We start from the raw sequence: 23,139 nt of genomic DNA, 5'->3' as shown, positions 1-23,139 counted from the left end.
AGCAAAGAGGCCCAGACCTCCCTCTCCCCAGCCACCTCCTCCAGCTTATCCGGGGGAATACCAAGGTGTTCCCAGGCCAGCCGAGAGATATAATCTCTCCAGCGTGTCCTGGGTCTGCCCCGGGGCCTCCTCCCGGTGGGACATGCCTGGAACACCTCACCCAGGAGGCGCCCAGGGGGCATCCTTGTCAGATGCCCGAACCACCTCAGCTGGCTCCTTTCGATGTGGAGCAGCAGCTGCTCTACTCTGAGCCCCTCCCGGATGGCCGAACTTCTCACCCTATCTCTAAGGGAGAGGCCAGCCACCCTTCGGAGGAAGCTCATTTCTGCCGCTTGTATCCGCGATCTCGTTCTTTCGGTCACTACCCACAGCTCGTGGCCATAGGTGAGGGTAGGGACGTAGATGGACCGGTAAATTGAGAGCTTCGCTTTTACACTCAGCTCCCTCTTCACCACGACGGACCGGTGCAGCGTCCGCATTACTGCAGCTGCAGCCCCAATCCGTCTGTCGATCTCCGGCTCCCTTCTCCCATCACTCGCGAACAAGACCCCGAGATACTTGAACTCCTCCACTTGGGGCAGGAACTCATCCCCGACCCGGAGTGGGCACTCCACCCTTTTCCGGTTGAGAACCATGGCCTCAGATTTGGAGGTGCTGATCCTCATTCCCGCTGCTTCACACTCGGCTGCGAACCGCTCCAGTGCGAGCTGGAGGCCCTCACCCGATGAAGCCAACAGAACCACATCATCTGCAAAAATCAGAGATGAGATTCTGAGGCCACCAAAGCGAAAGCCCTCCGCCACTTGGCTGCGCCTAGAAATCCTGTCCTGTAAAAATTATGAACAGAACCGGAGACAAAGGGCAGCCCTGGCGGAGCCCATCACCCACCGGGAACGAGTCCGACTTATTGCCGGCAATGCGAACCAAGCTCTTGCAACGGTTGTATAGGGATCGAATGGCCCGTAGCAATGGGCCAGACACCCCATATTCCCGCAACACCTCCCACAGGACACCCCGAGGGACACGGTCGAATGCCTTCTCCAAGTCCACAAAACACATGTAGACTGGTTGGGCAAACTCCCATGCACCCTCAAGTATCCTGGAGAGGATAAAGAGCTGGTCCAGTGTTCCGCGACCAGGACGAAAACCGCATTGTTCCTCCTGTATCCGAGGTTCGACTAACGGACGAACTCTCCTTTCCAGCACCCTGGCATAGACTTTCCCAGGGAGGCTGAGGAGTGTGATCCCCCTGTAGTTGGAACACACCCTCCGGTCCCCTTTCTTGAAGATGGGGACCACCACCCCGGTCTGCCAGTCCACAGGTACTGCCCCTGATCTCCACGCAACATTGCAGAGGCGTGTCAACCAGGACAGCCCTACAACGTCCAGAGCCTTCAGGAACTCGGGGCGGACCTCATCAACACCAGGGGCTCTGCCACCAAGGAGTTGTTTAACTGCCTCAGTGACCTCGCTCCCGGAAATTGGCGGGTCATTCCCCTCATCCCCAGACTCTGCTTCCTCCTCGGAAGACGTGTCAGTGGGATTAAGGAGGTCCTCGAAGTATTCCTTCCACCGCCTGACAATTTTCTCAGTCGACGTCAGCAGCGCTCCGCCAGCACTATACACAGTGCAGGTAGAGCACCGCTTTCCCCTCCTGAGACGTCTGACGGTTTGCCAGAATCTCTTCGAGGCAGCCTGAAAGTCTTTTTCCATGGCCTCTCCGAACTCCTCCCACACCCGAGTTTTTGCTTCAGCCACTGCCCGAGCCGCATTCCGCTTGGCCTGTCGATACCTGTCGGCTGCCTCCGGAGTCCCACAGGCTAACCAAGCCCGATAGGACTCCTTTTTCAGCCTGGTGGCTCCCTTCACCTCTGGTGTCCACCATTTGGTTCGGGGATTACCACCACGGCAGGCACCAACCACCTTGCGGCCGCAGCTCAATGCAGCAGCTTCGGCAATGGAGACGCTGAACATGGTCCATTCGGACTCAATGTCCCCAGTCTCCCTCGGAATGCTGTTGAAGCTCTGCCGGAGGTGTGCGTTGAAGATCTCGCGGACTGGGGCCTCTGCTAGACGTTCCCAGCACACCCTCACTACGCGTTTAGGTGCACCAGGTCTGTCCAGCGTCTTCCCCCGCCACCTGATCCAACTCACCACCAGGTGGTGATCAGTTGACAGCTCAGCCCCTCTCTTTACCCGAGTGTCCAGAACATATGGTCGCAGGTCTGCTGATACGATTACAAAATCGATCATCGACCTACGGCCTAGAGCATCCTGGTGCCACGTGCACTTATGGACACTCTTATGTTCAAACAGGGTGTTCGTTATGGCCAAACTATGATTAGCACAGAAGTCCAATAACAGAGCACCGCTCGGGTTCAGATCAGGGAGGCCGTTCCTCCCAATCACGCCCCTCCAGGTCTCGCTGTCGTTACCCACTGTTCATTTTCTGTTATATGAATATTTGTTTGTCTTTTAGAAATGTTTTTTGTATTTTGTACGGTTTGGTACTGGTATCGGATAAAACCTAAACGATACCCATCTCTAGTTACCAGGTATTTTTTTAGTACCTACTCAGCCTGGGCTCCAGCTGAGCCGACAGACATCCAGTTTGTTGAGCTGATGTCAACAGACTGGATGCCACTGATTGGCCAGAGAGTGATGTCACTGGATGGGTCATGAGAGCGACTCCTTCATAAGTATTTCCACTCTTTGTTGTGATGAGTGTTGGACTCAAAAAAGTAATCTATCTCATGTGACATTTAGTATTTAGGTATCAATACAAAGCCAAGAACACAAAGCAAAGATGAAAATAGAGGTTGCAGTCTGAGTGCTCACCTCTTTGAAGTTCAGGGTTTGACTGCTGGGCTGGGGTCAGCATCCATTCAGCTTGAATAACACTCTGGCTTCTTGACTAGCTTAGTGTTAGCATGATGTCTGTGCAGAGGCTTGAAAAGAGCCAAAGTTCTGGATACAGCATAACGCAGTTTTATCTGTTCAGGATGCAGTTTGCACTTTACCTTCGCGCTCTCATCCTTTTGTGCAATAAAAAATAAAAGTACTGTCCACATCCACACTGGAGACTGTGCCGGTATTTTCAGCTGATTGATCGTTGACCCAGTTCTTTGATGGTCCGGAGTGGCATGGACCTCTTTAAGTACGTTATAAGTACATCATACAGACACACTCGGCATTTTTTTAATTTTGTTATCCAGGTGTGTTTTTTTTCATACAGGTGCAGCAGATGGCAACACATCCTGTCCTTTTGGGTGGGGGGGGGATTTGCACTTGCAAATGGAAGTGCAAGTGCAATTCCGTGCAAGTGCAAATAGATCAATAGGCAATGGATCAATAGGCAAGCAGACTACTGAGAACTGGTTCTCTACAATCCCTACTTGTGATGGAAAACGAACAAAACCAAACAGGGTCAGGTCAAGCCGAGTTGGGGCTAGTAGCAAAGAGGCAATTAGTTTCATATTCCTCTTCCTCTCACCAACAGGTGACTTTGGTGTGTCACGACAATGTGGCCAAAAAAAGATTGTGAAGTACGTTGTATGCCACAGAGGCAGCACTTTGGTCGCTGCCATATTGGGGGGTTTTGGAGTCAAATGTTTGAATGCAGAGTTATCAAGTAAACAGGCTAGGCTAGCAAATAAAATTAGGATTTTCAGTGATCAAACCTGGAGCACAGACTTCTTAGATGGTCTTTTAGTGCAAACAACCACACAGAAAGTTATGTATTTTTTACTTAGTAATACTCGAAAAAACACGAACATCACAGATTGTTCTAGAGGTCCAATTTAGTAAATAAAATTAGCAGAGATGGGATTACAAAGACCAAAAAGAATGTTATTTAATCATGACTAGGCTGTAGACATGGTGAGCTGTAAAGTTGGGCTGTTGGATTAATTCACTGCTGAATCGGCCACTAAAGAAGCCTCAGAGGTTACCAGGTAATAACTGTTTCCAGGTTAAGCTAATCATGCTGGATTAGCTTAATAGACTTCATTCTACATTTGCATAAGCATAATATCAATATGCATAAAATGTAGTGTACCTTAGCCAGAGGTGTGGACTCGAGTCACATGACTTGGACTCGAGTCAGACTCGAGTCATTAATTTTATGACTTTAGACTTGACTTGAAAAAATGTTCTAAGACTTGTGACTTGACTTGGACTTTTACACCAATGACTTGGGACTTGAATTGGACTTGAACCGGTTTACTTGAAAAGACTTGATATTTTACCCCAAATATAAAATGGCCTGGATTGCAGCCATTCAAAGATCAAATATAACGTCCCAGAACACTCCAGCTCACAGGTTAGTCTGCTCCAAGCATTTACACGAAGGTCAGTGTTTTTTAGTAGTTAATACGTCATTTTCATAACATAATTAGTGATATAGGTTACAAGCAAGTCTGGCGCTGAACAGAAATTGTCACGCTATGCTCCTTTATTTATTGTGCATAAATAGTGAATTGTCCTGACACAATATTGCGTTTCGCTTCTGTTATTATGGTACATTGACAAAAACATATACTTTTATTCACAGGATAAAACAGGTTTTTTGTATCACTAATTGCCCAGTACGATTACAGCATACAATATTGTTGTCACTGCTACATTTCTGTGATGGGTACCAGAAATTATTTCCACTACTAATTAATTACCGTTGAGCTCAAAGGTTATATTAATAAACGGTTAAGGAATGTGTATTTATGACGACAATTTGTGAGACTGGTAAACTTATGATACGTACGATGGTCTTTACTTTCTACACGGTGCATTTCAAGGTCCTGTACCCATCCGTCGGTAAACTGTACCTGGGCTTGTTGCAGTGACCTGAAGTTACTAAACTTCATGAGTGCATGCACTCACTCCAAGAACTGTATAATTATAAATATGCATATAAATATGCTAAGATGAGATAGCTGACTTCATCTAACTAGCAAATGTTGTCCAGGCTACGTTGGTGATACAGTTTTTTTAATGTGTATGATATTTTTGTCATGCGATTTTAAAGCTGGTCCTACAACCGCATCCAAGAATAACATGCAGCTTATCTCAGAACTGTCGGTGAAAATTATTCTTGGAGCTAGGTTTAATTGAGCTGCATTTTAAAGAGGTGCAATTTCACAATTTGTGTATATTTTCTAAGTTCACTATTTTGTCATGTGTTGAGAAAAACACAGATTTTAAAATTACATGGTCTAATATTTACATTTAGCATATAACTGCAACATTTTTTTTTTCATTTTTTTTTTTTTAAAGACTCGAAAGGACTTGAAATTCAAAGTTTCAGACTTGTGACTTGACTCGGACTTTTACACCAGTGACTTGAGACTCGACTCTGACTTGCCTGACATTACTTGAGACTTGACTTGAGACTTGAGGATAAAGACTTGAGACTTACTTGAGACTTGCAAAACAATGACTTGGTCCCACCTCTGACCTTAGCCATACCAAATCTCTGAATGTTGCAGCAGAAATCAAGACGTTTTTCCAGTCTTCCACTAATTTTGGTAAGCCCATGTGAATTTTACCCTCACGTTCTTGTTGACAGGAGTGGCACTTGGTGTGGTCTTCTGCTGCTATAGGTCAGGCTCAGTGTGACGTAGGTTCAGGGAAGCTCTTCTGTATACCTTGGATGTAAAACATAGATATTTGATTTACTATTGACAGCTCAAAGAAGTCTGACCGCTGTCCTTTGGCCTCTCACATCAACAAGGTATTTTCATCTCCAGTCTCTTTTTTGGCCATTCTCTTTCAGCCCTAAAGATGTCTGTGTGGATAAATCCCACATCTGACCTCTCACCCATGCCACCGTCAAAGTCACCTAAATCATCTGTCTTCTTATGCTTGGTTTGAACTTCAGCAGAACATCTTCACCATGTCCACAGACCTAAACGCATTGGGATGCTGACACGGGATCAGTTGATTAGATATTTCCATTAACAAGCAGATGACCAGCTGTACTTAATAAAGTGACACGGCACTCATTTTAAAAGGTCAGTTAAAGACCAAGCAGCAAATTACTTCTTCCGCACAAAGAGGCCTTGCTGTAGGAGCAATATCAGGAATGGAGTCACTGTGTCATGTACCTGAAAGACATTTTTTCCCCTGAGGGAAGGAACTGTATTGTTTCCCACACTCTGACCCTGGGGAGAAAGGATCTTTTTATATTATTTTATGAGATGCAGATTTCACTGTGAGTCTTCAGCCTCAAGGATTTCTGGGGACTGCCCAGCAATTTAGACAATGGCACAACTCTACATATTTGTGTAGGATTTGTGGCATACTGTACTTGTATGCACCACCCCACACGACAAAACAGTAAGTTGTCTTTCCCATGTGGCAACTGGTGTGTGAATTTCTAGGCGTATTATGGGCAATCTGAAAAGCATCTCTTACCTTGATTTTCATGTTTGTTTTGCTCTGAATTGCAGCATGAGTGATGATGTAAGCCTCTTTACAGATATCCAAGAGGTGATCTCTTTTAGTTTATGCAGATTTATGGAGGGGAAAAAAACATCAACACCGCATTACTGTTTGTTGCATTACACAGACAATTACCGTGAATGGAATGGCTGGTGGTGAGTGGAGCGCATTTATTCAAAAGGTTGTTGGGCACAAAATCCAAATGTTTTTGGGGTATTTCCCCCCCAAACAAGGTGCTAAAAGCAATTTTACAGTGTTTTAAAAGCACTCTAAGTTTGCTTGTGGCTTTTATGATCTCTTTTCCATCCAGGTACCCTTTGTGAAGCGTGACAAACCTCCTTTTTGTCCAGATAATAAGTTACTCCTATAAAAAATTCAGATTGTTTCTGCTGCTGATAACCCCTGGTAGCATTTGGCCTTTAAAATCCAAAGCACTTTCAATTACCCTGCTGCATGTCCCATTTGTCCACTCCCTTATCGTCTCCCTCTTCTGTTTCAGCCAGCCAGAGGTTGCCCTGTAGAGCCACATTTGAATGCGCACCTGGTATCTCAGCCACTGAACAATGCCATTTTACATTACATTCTATTCCCTTTTCTCCTTGCCATGCACCACAACAGCATTTTGTTTACAGGACCACCACTGCTTTCTGGACGGATGGGAAAATGTCATGGAATGCTAATGGTCTGCTAATTCTCCTCTGACAGGCCTCCCCATGTCAGTCAAACAATATCTATTCAGCTGTGCCAGCGCTGTCAAAGTCATTCAGGCAAACGTGCGGGTGAGCACATCTGTGACCGGCGCGGTGTTGACACATTATCAATAAGAAGCACACCTTGTTTACAGTAGTCGCCATCAACATATGGCGTGCCTGTGCTTATTCGTGGTCAGCCGAGATGATTAAAGTTGCACGTTTGCGGGAATAAGAACAGGATAATGATTACAGGCCTAAGAGAGCCACACTGTTGTGATTTGATTAGATTTCATTTAATATTACCGAGACACTCTCGGTGCATCTTTTCCCGAGATAATAAGCAAAAGTTATTGATCTTAAAATTCACACACAAACAAAATCATTTGAAAACACTATAACCACCCAACAGCACGACAGAAGCAGAGCAAACACTCCATGAGGCATCGCTTTGTTGTTTTCGCTCTCACCTGCATCTCAAAAACAAAGATATCATAGTCATTAGTAATTATGCGATTAGCAATTCTTCCATAATGAGCAGCGATTTGCCTCTCCGCACACATATGAGCACCCCTCACTCAACTTGTGGCTTTGAGACATCTCCTTGTCCTCTCATGGATGTTGCATGAATTAATCCCTCTCATGTGCTGCCATCTGAGCCGTGCTGATGCAAAACTTCAGGTTGAATAATTTATCTGTCTGCCCTTTGGAAGCCGGCGTTCGCACCGGGTGCCACCGCACATAACTAGGAGTTCCCATCACAGACCTGAGCCCGCTGGCATTCACTCAGACATCTGTGTGGTGTGATAAGAGCGCACATCACGGGGGGAAGACATCAGATCTTTTTTTGAATTGTGGCCACTAGATAGAAAGACAAAAGACAACCAAACACTGCCTAAGCAGAACAGCAGTCACCTTTTCCACATGCCGCCGCTGCCGCTGCTCTTTTGCTTCGGCTTTATATGGCTTACCTCTGCCTTTCTGCAGTCCTGGCTCCTGCTTTGCACCACTTCATTGTTTCAGCCTCATCCTTCCAAGCGATTAACCAGTAGATGAGAAGATTCCGAACCTCTGGTTAATCTTAGCTCACTTTGTTCCTAATTCAATTATGATGGGAGTGAGTGTCACCCTATAACAGAGCTGATATATTTGTTGCATTACATTACTGTCTCATATATGGATTACCTCACCGGGTGGTTTTGCGTGCGATTTCCTCGTGGGTACGGCATGACCTGCTTCCACAGAGCTGGAAGTTTCTCAGAGTTGCTGAGCACTTTTCTTTAGCTAATATTTAACAAACAAAAAAAGTTAACTCATTCTCATTTCTGTGTTGTTGATTCTAGTGCGTCCATTTAAATGAGACATCTGATTCTGCTTCTAAGAGTAAATATTCCCTTCAGCACTTGTTAGCAGCTCACTTGCTTTGTCATTTCCTTGGCTATCAGTGTATAGTTTCCTAGCTAAGGCAAAGTAAAGCATAAGAACAAAGACAATACCACTCTTCAATTCCCACATCACGTCCATCATGTTCACAGTATTTATTTATTTATTTATTTTTTACCCTAGATCATTTTTCAAAGAGCTAATTGACAAAAAGTGATTTAATAAGCTTTGTTTACTGGTAGGCTATGGGTATAATGCTTATGAGCTAGCCAGATAATGATTACTGCTCCTGTGCATATCAAGTAGGTGATTCATTTGCTCAATATGAATTGTGTGTTTATCCAAGCAGCGTGTCGGTTGTGAGGAAACAGGCTTTTCATTCCTGTTAAAGTTGCTGATCCAGATCAGAAGAGCGTAAATCTTCTCCCGTATGTCTTCGTGCCAAAGAGAAATTAAGAAAAACTTTAAGCCGCTGCGCTAAAGTCGGTGAGTTTGCATTAGGTTGCAGACAAGGTTGTTCATCATCAAAGTGAGTGAGCTCCACCCAGGTCCTTATCCGCCCACCGGATGAGCTGCTCCCTCGCTTGTTCCCTGATGGAGTGCGGAATGTGGAGGGCAGTCATCAGATCTGTTCTGCATCACCCTACAGGACAGAAGGGGCGTGGCGACACCGGCGACCTTTGGATCATCTATCAACGCTGACGTCTTTCTCATAATAAAAAAAACAATGTTGCATTAGCACAAATGACCTTTTCTCATCACCATGTCCTGATTGCACAATGCCACGAGGATCCACCCCCACTGCTCTCTTATCTCGCTGCTCTCACGAGCAGTCACGCCATTAAATATGAGCCCGATAATTATAATTTAGAACAAATTCAAATGCCCTGTGTGGTGAACCGCATCAAGTGGTTGCAAATTAGATTTTTTTCTTTTTTTAAACATAAAAAAATTGAGATATTTGTCTTCTTTAATTGTAGTCTTTAATTGAAAGAGGCAAAACCAAAGTCGTGGAGATACTGAGCAGAGACTCACTTTGCAGTCACATGCCTGTTAAATAAATGTAGGTCATAAAACACGAAACAGAGCCTGGAAACAGTCGTCAGTTTACACTTCTTGAGTCGGCATGAAAAAAAGCAATGCTATCTCACAAATAGCCTTGATAAAAGATTACGTTTCATGTGTGTTATATCAGTGCAAGTTAGTGATAATGTTGCATCACGACTGTGCAGAACAGCTAAAGGTAATAATTCTCTTCTCTCTTCACTTTAACAATTCAAACATTTAAAAAAAGCTTTTCACAGGTATGTGTGGAGTCCTGTGAAAACTAAGTACACTATTACAGTAACTCCAGAAATTAAGAAGGCAGGTAGCAGCCAGGTGCTGATAATCAAATGCACTTGATGAACTGATCATCAGCAAATCTGAGGGTGAAAATGTTTCCACAGTGATGCGAGAGACTGACAAAGTCGTACAGCAAATGATTACTTCAAGTTATTGCTGCTTTTACAAGGCAAATCATGGGGTGTGCAGTTTCATATGACTGTGCTTAATCTCTAGATTAGAACAGCTTTAAGTTTTATCATCAAAAGAAAAACATCTGATGACCATCAGTAGCGGCAGTGCTGCAGGTTGATTTTAATTTCAAGGATGACTGAAATATTTTTTGAAATGTTTTTTTCCAAAGTGGGTCTAAAAGACAAATGCTGAAACTCCAACCCATAAATTCCAGTATGTGTTTCATCTGCACTCACCACTTGTAGTTTTGATGTCGCTCAAGTGTCCTTTGAAGGACACAACACAGTCACAGAGCACCTCTCGGCATGAAGATGACAAGTTAGACCAAGCAATTATCTCCTTCTGTTTTTGCTTCTACCAAAACAGGCAGACAGGGAGGAAGATAGACGAGAAAAATCCCCCATCTATCACAGACAAGATACCTTTCCACTGCTCACATTTTTTTTATTTATTTACTTTTTCTGTCGTGTAGCTGAGCCCCGTCTGTGTTTCAGTTGGCTGGAAATCATTTGAAAAATGGATTGTTTCCAAGTCTTTGACAAGCTCTGCAGATTTCAAGTTCCGCTTAAATTTACCCCACACCTTAGAAAACTACTTTTTACCTCACCTAAAGCTGACAACACTGCAAATTCAATCGGTCTCATTCTGTTTGTTTCCGTCATGGTTTCCTGTGGAACTGTGCTGGAGCTCTAACTCCGTGGGAAGTGGCTTAGCTGAAAAGATGCATTTATCATGGCGGTCAAATAGGTTTTAAAATCTTACAATGTAGAGATGTTTGGCCAGGAAGTCACAAATTAGCACACTGCAGCTGCAGCGCCTTTACTTTTGTCGTGTCTTACAGAGAACAAAGCAGCCATCCTGTGCCAGCTTTTCTCCCAGAGGACTGAACCTTCTGCTGGGTGAAGCGAAAACAACTTGGAGTAGAGTATCCCAGAATTCAGTGCTGTAGTCAAACCTCTGCCTGACATTTCTTTGGTACACAGACACTGACAATATGTTGATCCAGAGTTGTCATAAAGTATCAGTGCTCATGATTTTCTTTTTCTTTTTGACAAGCAAGTATGAATGTAACCCTGACAATGCCTGTCTGTCTGTTGGTGGGTCAGTGCACTGTTTTGAATAGATTATGTTGAACTTTTGTGAATGTATGCTGCACAAAAGATGAATAAATAAAGTGACTTTGAACCTCCTAATTTTTTAGTTTTTTATTGAAATGCCATGAACGATACTGCTCAGCAGATAGAACCTTCCCACGGTGCTTCTGCTGAATATACAATGGCTATAAAACCTGATGCAGTCATTCACAGCTCATAGACCAGGGGTGGCCAACTCCATGCCTCAAGAGCCGGTGTCCTGCCGGTTTCAGATGTGTCCTCGATCCATCCCAGCTGATTTGAATGGCTAAATTACCTCCTCAACATTTCTTGAAGTTCTCCAGAGGCCTGGTAATGAAGTAATCATTTGATTCAAGTGTGTTGACCCAAAACCTGCAGGACACCAGCTGTTGAGGCCTGGAGTTGACCACCCCTGTCACAGACCGGATCATAGACTGATGCTAGTCTAGCATCACCATAAGAGTCATATTTGTAGTATTAAACATCCCAAGAGCTGCCAATTTTTTTTACATAATAATCAGTATAAACTGTGATACCTTTGGTCATCCTGATGCACAGATTTGGTCAATTCATACTATTCACAGTTCAGAATTTTTTAAATCAGTGCTCGTAATGCATTTTTAAAGTGTTACAGTCATGTGAAAAAGTAAGCACATTCTGTGATTCAGTGGCTTGTGGAACCACTTTTAGCAACAATAACTTGAAGAAATTGTTTCCTGTATCACTTGGTTAGTTATACAGCAAACTCTTCTTTGCAACGTTGCTTCAGTTCATTAAGGTTTCAGGCCATTTATTTACGCAGAGCAGCAGGATTCAAATTGAGCTGAGGTCTGGAACACTTTTTCTTTTCCAGCCATTCTGTTGTAGATTTGCTGCTATGCTTGGGATCATTGTCCTGTTGCATGACCCAGATTTAGTCGAGCTTTAACTGCCATACAGGTGTCTTCACATGCGATTCTATAAAGAGGAGTTCACGGCTGACTCAGTGACTGCAAGGTGCCCAGGTCTTTCAGCTCACCCCATTCGCCACTGTACTTGACAGTTTGTGTTTGTGCTGTGTTTGCTGCTCATCAAACATTGTGAAGTGCAAATTTACACTTTGGTCTTGTCTGTCCAAAAGATATTGTTCTGGAAATTTTGTGGTTTGTTCATATCAAACTTTGCAAACCTAAGCTGTGCTGTACTGTTCTTCTTAAAAATAAAAAGCTTTCTCCTGTGAAGTTTTCCAAACAGGACATACTTGTTCAGTCTTTGTCTAATTGTACTATCATGAACTTAAATATTTAATGTGCTAACTGAGATGTAGCTGCTGGGTTTGCTGTAATTTCTCTGAGTATTGCACAGTCTGACCTTTGGGTGAATTTGCTTGGATGTCCACTCCTGGGAGGACTGTGGCATTTTGTTAACACACACCTGAACGCCCCAAACCTGAAAACTGTTAAAACAGCTGCTTTTATTTGCTGATGATCAGTTAATTGAGAACTATTTGCCCTCTTAATTCCTACAGTCTTTTTACATGACTTCTAGAAGTATTTGAATGTAATATCAAATATACAGCTTTTTAACCACTAAGAGCAACACAGAGAAGAACACAAATACCTCATGTGAGAAAAGTAAAACTGATGTGTTTGACTTATCATCTATGTGTTTTCATTCTGGTTTCAGGCCATTTAAGTGAAATTCTAGCGACTCCAAACCAGAGGGAACAGAGAGACAGCCACAGAGAGAGGCAGCTAAAAATAGTATTTCACAGAAATAAGTTTTAGTACAGAAAAAAAAAGATATTTAAAAAATAGATAGAGTATAGAAAGAAAAATCAATCAGTGACAGTAAAAAGTACCAAGAGAGGAATTTCAAGAGAAATTCAGCAAACTGTGAAACTGCAACAGGCCAGCAGCTCACCTCCCCTCTCTTTTTGACATTTATAGTCAGCATTTGACTTCAATTACTTCAGGATCCTAGAAAGACGTTGATGGTATCACCGTGATCTCCACACTCCAACTCCTGCAGCTCAGTCAGTCCTCTTGGCTTCTTTCTCCCTCACCTTTAACATGCCGACTTGCCTCTTCAGCGTGACACATCTTACTCCAACTTCTATTTTGCCTTCCTTGAAGTTTGTTTTGTTATAAATTGTGAGATAAGGACTCAGCTGAGTCACCGACTGGTCTCTAATCCTGCATGCCTGGGGCTTTAGCAGTTGATTTCACAGTTTATCTGGGAATACTCATTTTCCTTGAACGACTGGTGGTCTCCAGGTGGTCGCCAACCTAGGCCTGTGTAACTGGGGTCTAAGGCTGACCACTGGGAAGTGAACAGCAAATGCAGAATATATACAAAGAGGCTGTGAGGAGCGAACAAGGGAAGACAACAGATACACTGACAATGAAGACATGAAAGATAATACTATTAATAATAATAATAATAATAAAAAGGAGAAGATGTGAATAAGATTGTGGCGTGGCATGGCATTAACACCTAAAAGCTCCAGGCCAGCAACCTACCAAAATCTCTGCTTTTATAGCAGTGCTCACACTCAGTTAATAGATGCGCTGTTATTTGCAGTTGTGGTGAATTATCAAGTCACCAAAGGGCAAAGTTTCAAATCATGAAGTCAGTCTATATGTGAGCAATCTTAGCAAACGCTCAGGCTTCAGGCTGCTGTAGAAACTCAATATTAGAGAGCTTTTTCTGCTCTTGGCCCTGTATGATGTTGATAAGAGTCATCATCTCAGACACACAGCTTTGGCTTCGAGGACAGAAGACCCACCCGCTGTCAAACCTGCTGTTTGCAAAGGGCGGCCAATCACAAGAAAGTTGATTTAAAGAGATGGCAGAAGGGAGCTAATGCAACTTGTTTTAGACAGATGGTCAGAGGGCTGCAGCAAGGCTAAGATGAAAAGGGATTATTTTTAATTTTGTGAATCATGAAATGCTATTTTAGTAGAATCTAATGATTTTTTTTTTTTTTTTTTAAAGTTGGTGCATGCATTCATAGGAGGGTGAAGGAATTCTGCTACACGCGGTGAAACAACACCAGGCTTCACAGAACACACTGCAGACTTATAGCATTTCTACAAACATTTCTACCTTTTTCTTGTATGCATTACTTCTACAACTTATTTATTAGTCCCCTTTAACTTTATGTTTGCTTTAAACTTAGCTGTTATTTATTTTCCTAATATTGACAGTCTGTGGAAGGCAGTCAAGTGTGAAATTTTAATTGTGTGCTGAGGGCCATCTCCAGGTCCCCGGGGTAAGAGGTGTAGATGTAGATCTGGTTCAGTGAGGTTTTCGGTGCCTGGAGTGCGTATTGATCAGGATAGAACTGTAAATAGTGGGGCGTGTGGACACATTCGGCAACCCTTTACTTTGCTGCCTTCAGCACACACTGCCTGACTTCTCAAAAGATAAAGTCTTCCTCTTTTCCTCCTCCCTTTGAGAGTGCTTAGATGGATTTTGATTATTGAAAGGCATGGTTCACCACGAGAAAAAACTAGGGATCATTTAAAATCAAGGATGGAAGAAGGGGGAAATGGTATATTTTTTTGTTTTTAAAGTGAGTGGGAGGAAGGCTGCACACCATGGCAGGCTCTCTCACTTAAAAAAAAAACACATTTCTCCTCTAAAGGAATTAATCCTTGTATTGTACTGAAAATTCCTCCTGAATGAGCTGCGCTAAAACCAGATTCAGGCCAAGCAGTCTGATGTGCTTGAGAATTTACAAAGACACAGAAAAGCTCTTGAAATGCCAATTTTACCTTCAAAACATGGGGGGGGGGGGGGGGGGGCTGGGCAATCAGACTAGAGTAATGAAACACCCCAACAGTCTAACAAAGGGTAACAATGATACTCTGGCTGCACTACGCACTCTCCTCTGAGCTCTAGTGCAAACACAGAGAGCTATTTTTGGTTGCTCCGTGAGTGCAGGTGTCCAATTATATTTCACACTATTGTGAAGGTGCACTGAGAGGCTGCTGGAGGGGGAGTGACTGGCAGTGGTTCACTTTACTGCCCCTCTGTGGCAGACAAATAAGGAAAGGGGGAATTTAAGAAGGAAAAGCAAGAGTGAAACTCAACTTCCTCTCTTCTTTACTCTTTCAATTTTCCTGCCACTCTTTCTCTTTCTCTCTGTCTCTATCAAAACATAATTCACTCTCTTTCTCTCTCATCATACACAAATGCCCACGCACCCACAGCTGGGATCAAATCAACATCTTTGACATTAACCAGCAAGCGCCTCGCCGTTGGCCGTCACCTTTAACCCCGACCAAAGCACGTTCCGTTTGGCTTGTGAACACCTGTGTTTTTCTTCACTGATCAAAAGGCCATTGCTGAGACAATTTGCCATCTCCGGGACAACAGTGGGAAGTGTTTGCGAGTGGGTTATGAGGAGATGGGGAGCCTAGGTCAGAGCCAGGTCAGCTCTGAAGCGTGAGGTGAATTTTTGAGCTCACTGAGGCCATTTGTTTACAGCTTGTGCACATTTTCCAGTCCAAATAGTTTCACATCCTTTGGGATTTATTGCAGCAGCGCTTGTTTAGTTGTCCTTTTTTTTTTCTTGGTCTTGCTGAGAAGGGAGATGCTGGTGGTGGGTGGAGAGAGGATTTCAGAGGTTTTGTTCCTGCAGGTTCTTAAACGTGCCGCACATTCTACAGGAAGAGATTTCTTAAAATCAATAAGCACATCTGCCAGTGTATGGCTCCTCTTGTTCCAGAGGTATTTTCTTGTTTGTTTCTCTGCAGAACACATTAGCACACAGAGGAAAATTGAGCCATGCTTTTGTGTTGTTTACTCTCACAGCTGAATTCTGGGATATCCTGAGGAGCCCAATATAATTCTGTGTAGGGGTGGTGGTGTTGGGGGAGTAGCCCTTCAGAAAAATTGGTGCATGTGGATAAATGCTGGGAGTGTATCACCAAAATAAATGCTTCTCCAGCACAGTGACAGCCCCAATCCCAACAGTGCTTCTGAGCCTCCAGCAAAGGTGACAAGAGTGGCAATCAAACGCACCCCATCACCTACACAGGATTCAAACTGAATTGTCCTTTTCTGGACACCTAGTGGGAAGCTTTTATCCACTGTGTAAAAACAAACAGGATGTGACAGAAACAAGAAATTCTATCACATATTCAAAGAAAAGCTCCCGAATTCCTAAAATTAATATGGCAAATTTAAGTGGCAGGTAAATGGTTGCACCCCTGGTAGAGGCACAGAGAGGGCATAGAGATAAATATTATATGCACTCAATACATTTGTAGACTTCACCACCTGTTTACCACATTACAAGTTGGGTATAGATCTCCTAGCTAATGTTTTTATGCTGAGAGTAAGAAAGAAATCGATAGAAATCGACAAACATAAAGCACACAGACAAAACAGAGAGAAAGATAGTCGTTCAAATAGTGCAGGTGTGCTCATCAGAGGTCTGTACTTATATTTTTTCAACTGGACAAGGTGAATGCATTAAAAAAAGTATTTCGAACTTCAATATTTGATATGAGCATCTTTATTCTTCAACACAGCCTGAACTCTTTGAGCAGTCATGAGGAATAGTTCTCCAGGCTTCTTGAAGGACATTTAAACCTATTTTTTGGATATTTCATTGTCTGTCAAAGTGATCCCAAACTGCTTCAGTAACGCAGAAGCCCGGGCTTTGGCGAGGCCAATCCATGACTGTTCCCCTGTGAGGGATTTTTTTCTATCCAAGCATGCTTTTGCTGCATTAGCAGTGTGTTTGTGATCATTGTCGTGCTGACAAATGAAGCCACTGCCAATCAGGTGTTTTCCAGACAGTATGCATGGTACATTAAAATGCAATGGTACTTTTCTGTGTTCATAATTCCATCAATTTTGACAAGATCTCCATCACCCTCAGCTGAAATGCAGCTAGTTGCTCTTTGAGAATCACCTTGTTGGTGCAAAAAATTACTATTTAATGTCTGTCAAACTGTGTTATCTTTGGCATTTTTTGTGAGCTCAACAATAAACAGATAAATAGGATGTTTTTGTGACAAAGTAGCAAAGTGCTGTAAATTGAATACAAATTTAATTTGTATTCACGTTTTCTTTCCAAAGTTCTCTCTTACATGTAGACACAATGCTGGTTCATTCCTTGAGTTAGGTGCCTCTTGATGGTTATAAGTATAAAGACGCAAAAAGTATTCCTATGAAAATGATCAGGTACAAGGACTGGAATGAAACTGAGTGAAAGAACAGCCAATGAACAAAGAAATAACTTTGAAAGACTTTCAGAAAGCGTTTTGTGTTTGTGTTTTTTTTTTTTTTGTTTCATGCGTGAATTGGAGATTTCAATACATGTCAGTGGGTGTTTCTTTCATCCACTGACGCGTTGAATTCAGTCATTCATTCATGCAGATCATGCTAAGCAGAAAGTTTGCTTTGTAGTCGCTTTCTTAATTTTTCTGTGTTTGATTTTGTCTTCACCTTTTACATATTCTACACAAAAAATTACGAGAAACAGGCTAACACATCTTTTTTGTTAAACGATCAAGGATTTATATTAAGCATTTATTGATTTTTTCTGTTTTAGTGTCTAAGAAACACTTTAATACAAACAGTCTCCAAATCCACATGTACAATTCTTTCGCTTCAACATTCACTTCCACAAACAGGCAAGATCTTGAAACAGACACATTAAAAAGAAAAATACACAGAGACCGCAATGTCCATTAGCATGTCCTCAGGCCAAACTCACACAATCATGCAAAGGTGCAAATTTAGATAATGATTACTGTCACTTCTCATTAGCCCTGAAATTACATGTAAATTGCCGCTGAGAGTCTGGAACCTTTTTAAAATTCAGTTTCCATCAAGCTACACTCCTTTGTGGTAAAGACACAGGTCAGAGTGAAATTGCTATTACCTGAACATGTAGTCATACCAAAACAACCTATACAGTGGCCCCTCGCTATAATGCGGTTCACTTTTCGGGGCCTCGCTGTTTTGCAGATTTGTTTTTGTGTGTGCAAGTTTGCATTGTGTTCTGCTTCCTGATTGGCTCTAGACCATTGTCAGTCAATCTCGTGCCGCATCTCCTGTACAGTACAGAATGCGTTCAGCTTGTCAAATTTGCATAAATCTTTGATCGTTAGCAGTGTGACTCTGAAATGCTGTCCTGTATGTTTGTAAGTTTTCTCACCAACAAACACAACAATGTTGACAAAACGCTTTGCACTGTCAGAGGCATCTGCGGGTGCCTTTGGTTTCATTCTGTAATACTGATTTTTTTTTTGTCTGCAAAGGTTTGAACTTTGAGAGCGTTTAAACAAGAGGGAAAAGTGTGAAAATGTTCATGCTTGTCTGAGAGAAGTGTATAAAGTGTGTAGTGACGGGTTTTACAGCCTTAAAACATCTATAATAATTATAAAAAGTTAGCTACTTTGTGGATTTCACCTATCACAGGTTATTTTTGGAACGTAACTCCCGCGATAAACAAGGGACCACCATACATGCATGTATGTGTCACAGTTCCTTCATCAAGATAATCAGTAGTTACTGTAGTCGCCAGTTAATGCCAACGTGATTATCAATACCTGAAGAGATCACATCAACAGCTGATTTTTATAACTGCCAGTAACAGAAATAGATGGCTGCCATGGTTATATTTATTTATTTATTTATTTATCAGTAGTAGTAGTATTAGTATTAATGGTTAATTTACTGTATATTGATGTGGTACTTGGATCTCTACTTTATTCTAATGGCAGTGTTTGAAGGAATTTTTTTATTTTTTTATTATATACTGTATTACATAGTTGAGTGTCGTTTTTTTCATTCAGCATCATGTTATTTTGTTAAAACCTTACAGTATTTACTATAATTACTTTCAATGTCACTTGAGATTCTTTTCATGAAGCACTTTAAAAAAAAAAAAATTATGTGTTCTATGCTTCTGCACTTCTATTGTTTTTTTGTTGTTCTTGTATTTTGCTGATTTGTTTGTTTTGCCAGTTTTGGACCTCCATAGGCCCTCCATATTCATTTATTTAAAAAACTATCTTGATTAAAACGAGTCACAGAGTCATTTGAAGGACATTTTGCTAATAATATTTATACTTAATGGAGAATTTGAAAGGAGATGATGAGAATAGCTCAATATTTTCACATGGTGATTACAGTCAATATCAGAAAGCATGTTTGAATGCTTGCCTCTGTTTCAGGGTTTTGGCAACAAGAGTTGCATTTCAACATAAAATTCTTCCAAGCTCAGCTTCAAAAGAAGACTTTGTTGGAGATTTTTAGTTAGATTACACCTTTTAAAGCAGAGTGCTGTAAAACTTTTGTGTGACAGCATTGCTTTCATTAACCTTCCAGCCGTTGATATAACTGGAAGTTTCTAAAATAGGACGTTTAAAGTGTTTCTTTCACCCACTGACAGTGTATCTTTGCTCTTATTTCTTCGCTGCCACTCAGTGTCTCGATGCAGTGCTCTGAGGCTGTCAGTGCAATTGGTTCAACTCTCCTCTAAACTTATTTGCCTTAGGGCCACCTTTCCCTGTCCTTTCACTCTATTTTCCTCTTTCATTAACCTAATCGCTCACAGTCTGATTTCCCTCTGCCTTTCCCCTTCGTTAGTCCTCTGGCCCATCCCAAAAGGGAGCATCGTGAAGGTGAGTCAGCCGATTAGCGTCCAGCTGATGTACTGTCCTCTTCCAAATGTGACCTCCATTGTGTCCAAGGGGACTAGCCCACTGTGCAGCAGGGCAGCCAGTCAAAAAAAGGGCTGGATGATGCTTTTGAAAGAGGTGGATGTATAATTTCTTGTTGGCCAGATTGTAATAATACGGCTTGTGTTTTTAGAGCCCTTCAACAATCAGAGTGCTCTTTATTATGAAGAAGAAATCAGGTCTGGGGTCCTTACACTGTAGGGAGTGGTTTGTGGAAAACTGGATTTTTAATCCATCCATACATCCATCTTCTTCCGCTTTATCCGCGGCCGGGTCGCGGGGGCAGCAGCCTAAGCAGAGAAGCCCAGACCTTCCTATCCCCAGCCACCTCCTCTAGCTTATCCAGGGGAACACCAAGATGTTCCCAGGCCAGCCGAGAGATATAATCTCTCCAGCGTGTCCTGGGTCTGCCCCGGGGCCTCCTCCAGGTGGGACATACACCTCAACCAGGAGGCCCCAGGAGGCATCTTTATCAGATGCCCGAACCACCTCAGCTGTCTCCTTTCGATGTGGAGGAGCAGCGGCTCTACTCTGAGCCCCTCCTTCGGAGGAAGCTCATTTCCGCCGCTTGTATCCGCGATCTCGTTCTTTCGGTCACTACCCACAGCTCATGGCCATGGGTGAGGATAGGGGCGTAGATCGACCAGTAAATTGAGAGCTTTGCTTTTACACTCAGCTCTCCCTTCACCTTGACGGACGTCCGCATCACTGCAGCCGCAGCACCAATCCGTCTGTCGATCTCCAGCTCCGTTCTCCCATCACTCTCGAACAAGACCCCGAGATATTTGAACCCCAGTAAAAGCGTAATTTTTAATGATTATGCTTTTACTGGTCAAATGAACTGGTCCAATTTTTAACTGACTTTGATAGTGGCATGGTTGAAGGGTCAGACAGGCTTGTCTGAGTATTAGCGATTTTCCATCCCAACCATATCTTGGGTTTATAGAGAATGGTCCAAAAAGATAAAATATCCAGTGAGCAGCAGTTCACCGGGTTAAAATGCCTTGTTGATATGAGCAGTCAGAGGAGAATGTCCAGACTGCTTCAGTCTGATAGGAAAGTAACCGCTTGTTACAGCCAAAGTATGCAGAAGAGCATCTCTGAACTCACATCACTCTGAACAAATCAGATGGGTTGAATCAGCAACAGAAGACCACACCAAGTGGCTCTCCTGTCAGCTAATAGCAGGAAAATGTGACTATTTTTACACAAGTTCACCACAACTGGACAATAGAAGATCAGAACAACATTAACTGCTGACTTAATTTCTGCTGCACTATTCAGTTAAGGGGGGCAACATTTGGCGTAAATAACATGAAAACATGGATCCATCCTACCTTTTCAATGGTTCAGGCTGCTGTTGGTGGTGTAATTGTGTTACAATTAGTACAAAATGAGCATCGTTTAAACACCACAGCCTACCTGAGTATTGTTGCTGACAATTTCCATTCGTTTATGTTCATACTACAGTGTATTCATCCTCTGGCAGCTGCTTCCAGCAAAAGACTGTCCATGTCACACAGTTCTAGTTTCTTGAACATAACAGTGAGTTCAAGATACTCAAATGATCAATGGGCAATCACCACATCTCAATCCAACAGAGCAGCTTTGGGAGATTCACATGGTGGATGTGCAGTCTCTCCTCTCTTTCTCTCTGAGGAATGTTTCCAGCACCCTGTTGAATCTATGCCACAAAGAATTAAGGCAGTTCTGATGACAAGAGGTGGTCTAGCCTGGTACTATCAAGATGTACCTAACAGCCATTTCTAACTGTGCTTTTAATACAGTGATTTGCCAAAAATTGAGAAAATCTTTAAAGAGATAATGTTATCTCCTCGCTGTTTACCATTCAGCATTGCATGGCATCATAATTTACAGCTAGGCACCGTAGTAAGAAACAAAACCACCAACAACCTGACAGTGACTATATAGGTATGTAGTATTCCTTTCAACCAGAGCTTGAAAGGCCCATGCTAAACTATTTATCTACATCTTTATCTACAGTCATTATCAATACATATACATGTCTATCTTATCTCAGCCCTGAGGGATAAGAGGAAGTTATTTTCCAAAACAAAGGCACCTTTCAACTGTTACAACCCACAGTGTAGAGTACTGAGCTCACTGAGTAGCTTAGCAGGCTCCACAGCCATCTATCACAGCAAAAATCAAACCAGCTCAGTCTCAGGTCTCGTTGAATTCAAGTGGATATAAATGCAAGCAACTCATCTCATTTGTACAATGATTCCGCAACATTACATCTATTGACTGCCATTACATTTCTTTATGGACTTTTCGTGTGTGTGATTGGAGCGAGTTTAAAAGTTTGTGATCGTTTTCAGCGAGATTATTTTAAATTATTCATACCAATGTTCATCAGGGAATTGCTTTCTATCCATTACAATATTGGTTTATGCAAAATAGGGAACAACTGGCTGCTGGGAAGTGAATGTGCATCAGTGTGTTTGTGTGAGCGGCGTTGTGCACGTGTGTTTGGGGTTAAGCAGTGAAGGGCTTTCTGTCTATGGCTTTGATTCATTCAAATGTGTGTTATTTGTAGATGGAGTAAAGATTTGTCCTGTTATGTTAAAATTAAAGTAAAATAACGAGTCGGAGATAAACTTCTCACAGGAGTCATGTGACTTCCTGATTTAAGATTTCTGTTTGGTGCTTCAGAGTGTTTTCACACAACATAATATTACATAATTTTCCAATTTGTCTCTTTAGTGTTTGTGAGGCTCCTGTGTGATTGCAACAGCCTGGGTGTATAATAACTAATTTTGCATCTCTACGGAAATGGAAGTGTTTTTGCATCATAAATTTTATGAAATAAAAAGCAATAAAAAATAATGTTAAAACCTTTTTTTTTTTTTTTACTGTTTTTGCTGTTAATAATAAAGAGTAAGAAAATTGTCTTTCAGTCAGAACCATTATAGCCAGAAGAAGACTTCTATTTCCATCTAGAGTAGTTTATATTTGGTGGCATGACTCTCTTCCGGACCTCCCCACACTTTTATGTGATTTCCTTGAATGCAGGTGTCAGAGAGAAGCAGCAAGGCCCGCAGTAATGATCAAGCCAGATTCAGCACAAAGAAGGCCCTCAGATCAGGGTGAGGTGAGGTACTAAACCAGTAAAAAAAGAAAAAAGAACAGCTTCCTTATAAGAGATACCCATGATATGTGACAGAAGGATAGCAGTAAGAGTGAAAGGGAAGGATTACAAGACGGTAGTGAGACCTGCTATGAAGTACGGACTGAAGATGGTGGCACTGACAGAACACAGGAGGCCAAGCTGGAGGTAGAGGAGAT

Source organism: Aulonocara stuartgranti, assembly GCF_965226115.1.
Source record: "Aulonocara stuartgranti genome assembly, chromosome: 15".
NCBI classification, from domain to species: Eukaryota; Metazoa; Chordata; class Actinopteri; order Cichliformes; family Cichlidae; genus Aulonocara; species Aulonocara stuartgranti.
Note: the sequence above shows the minus strand (reverse complement) of the source record.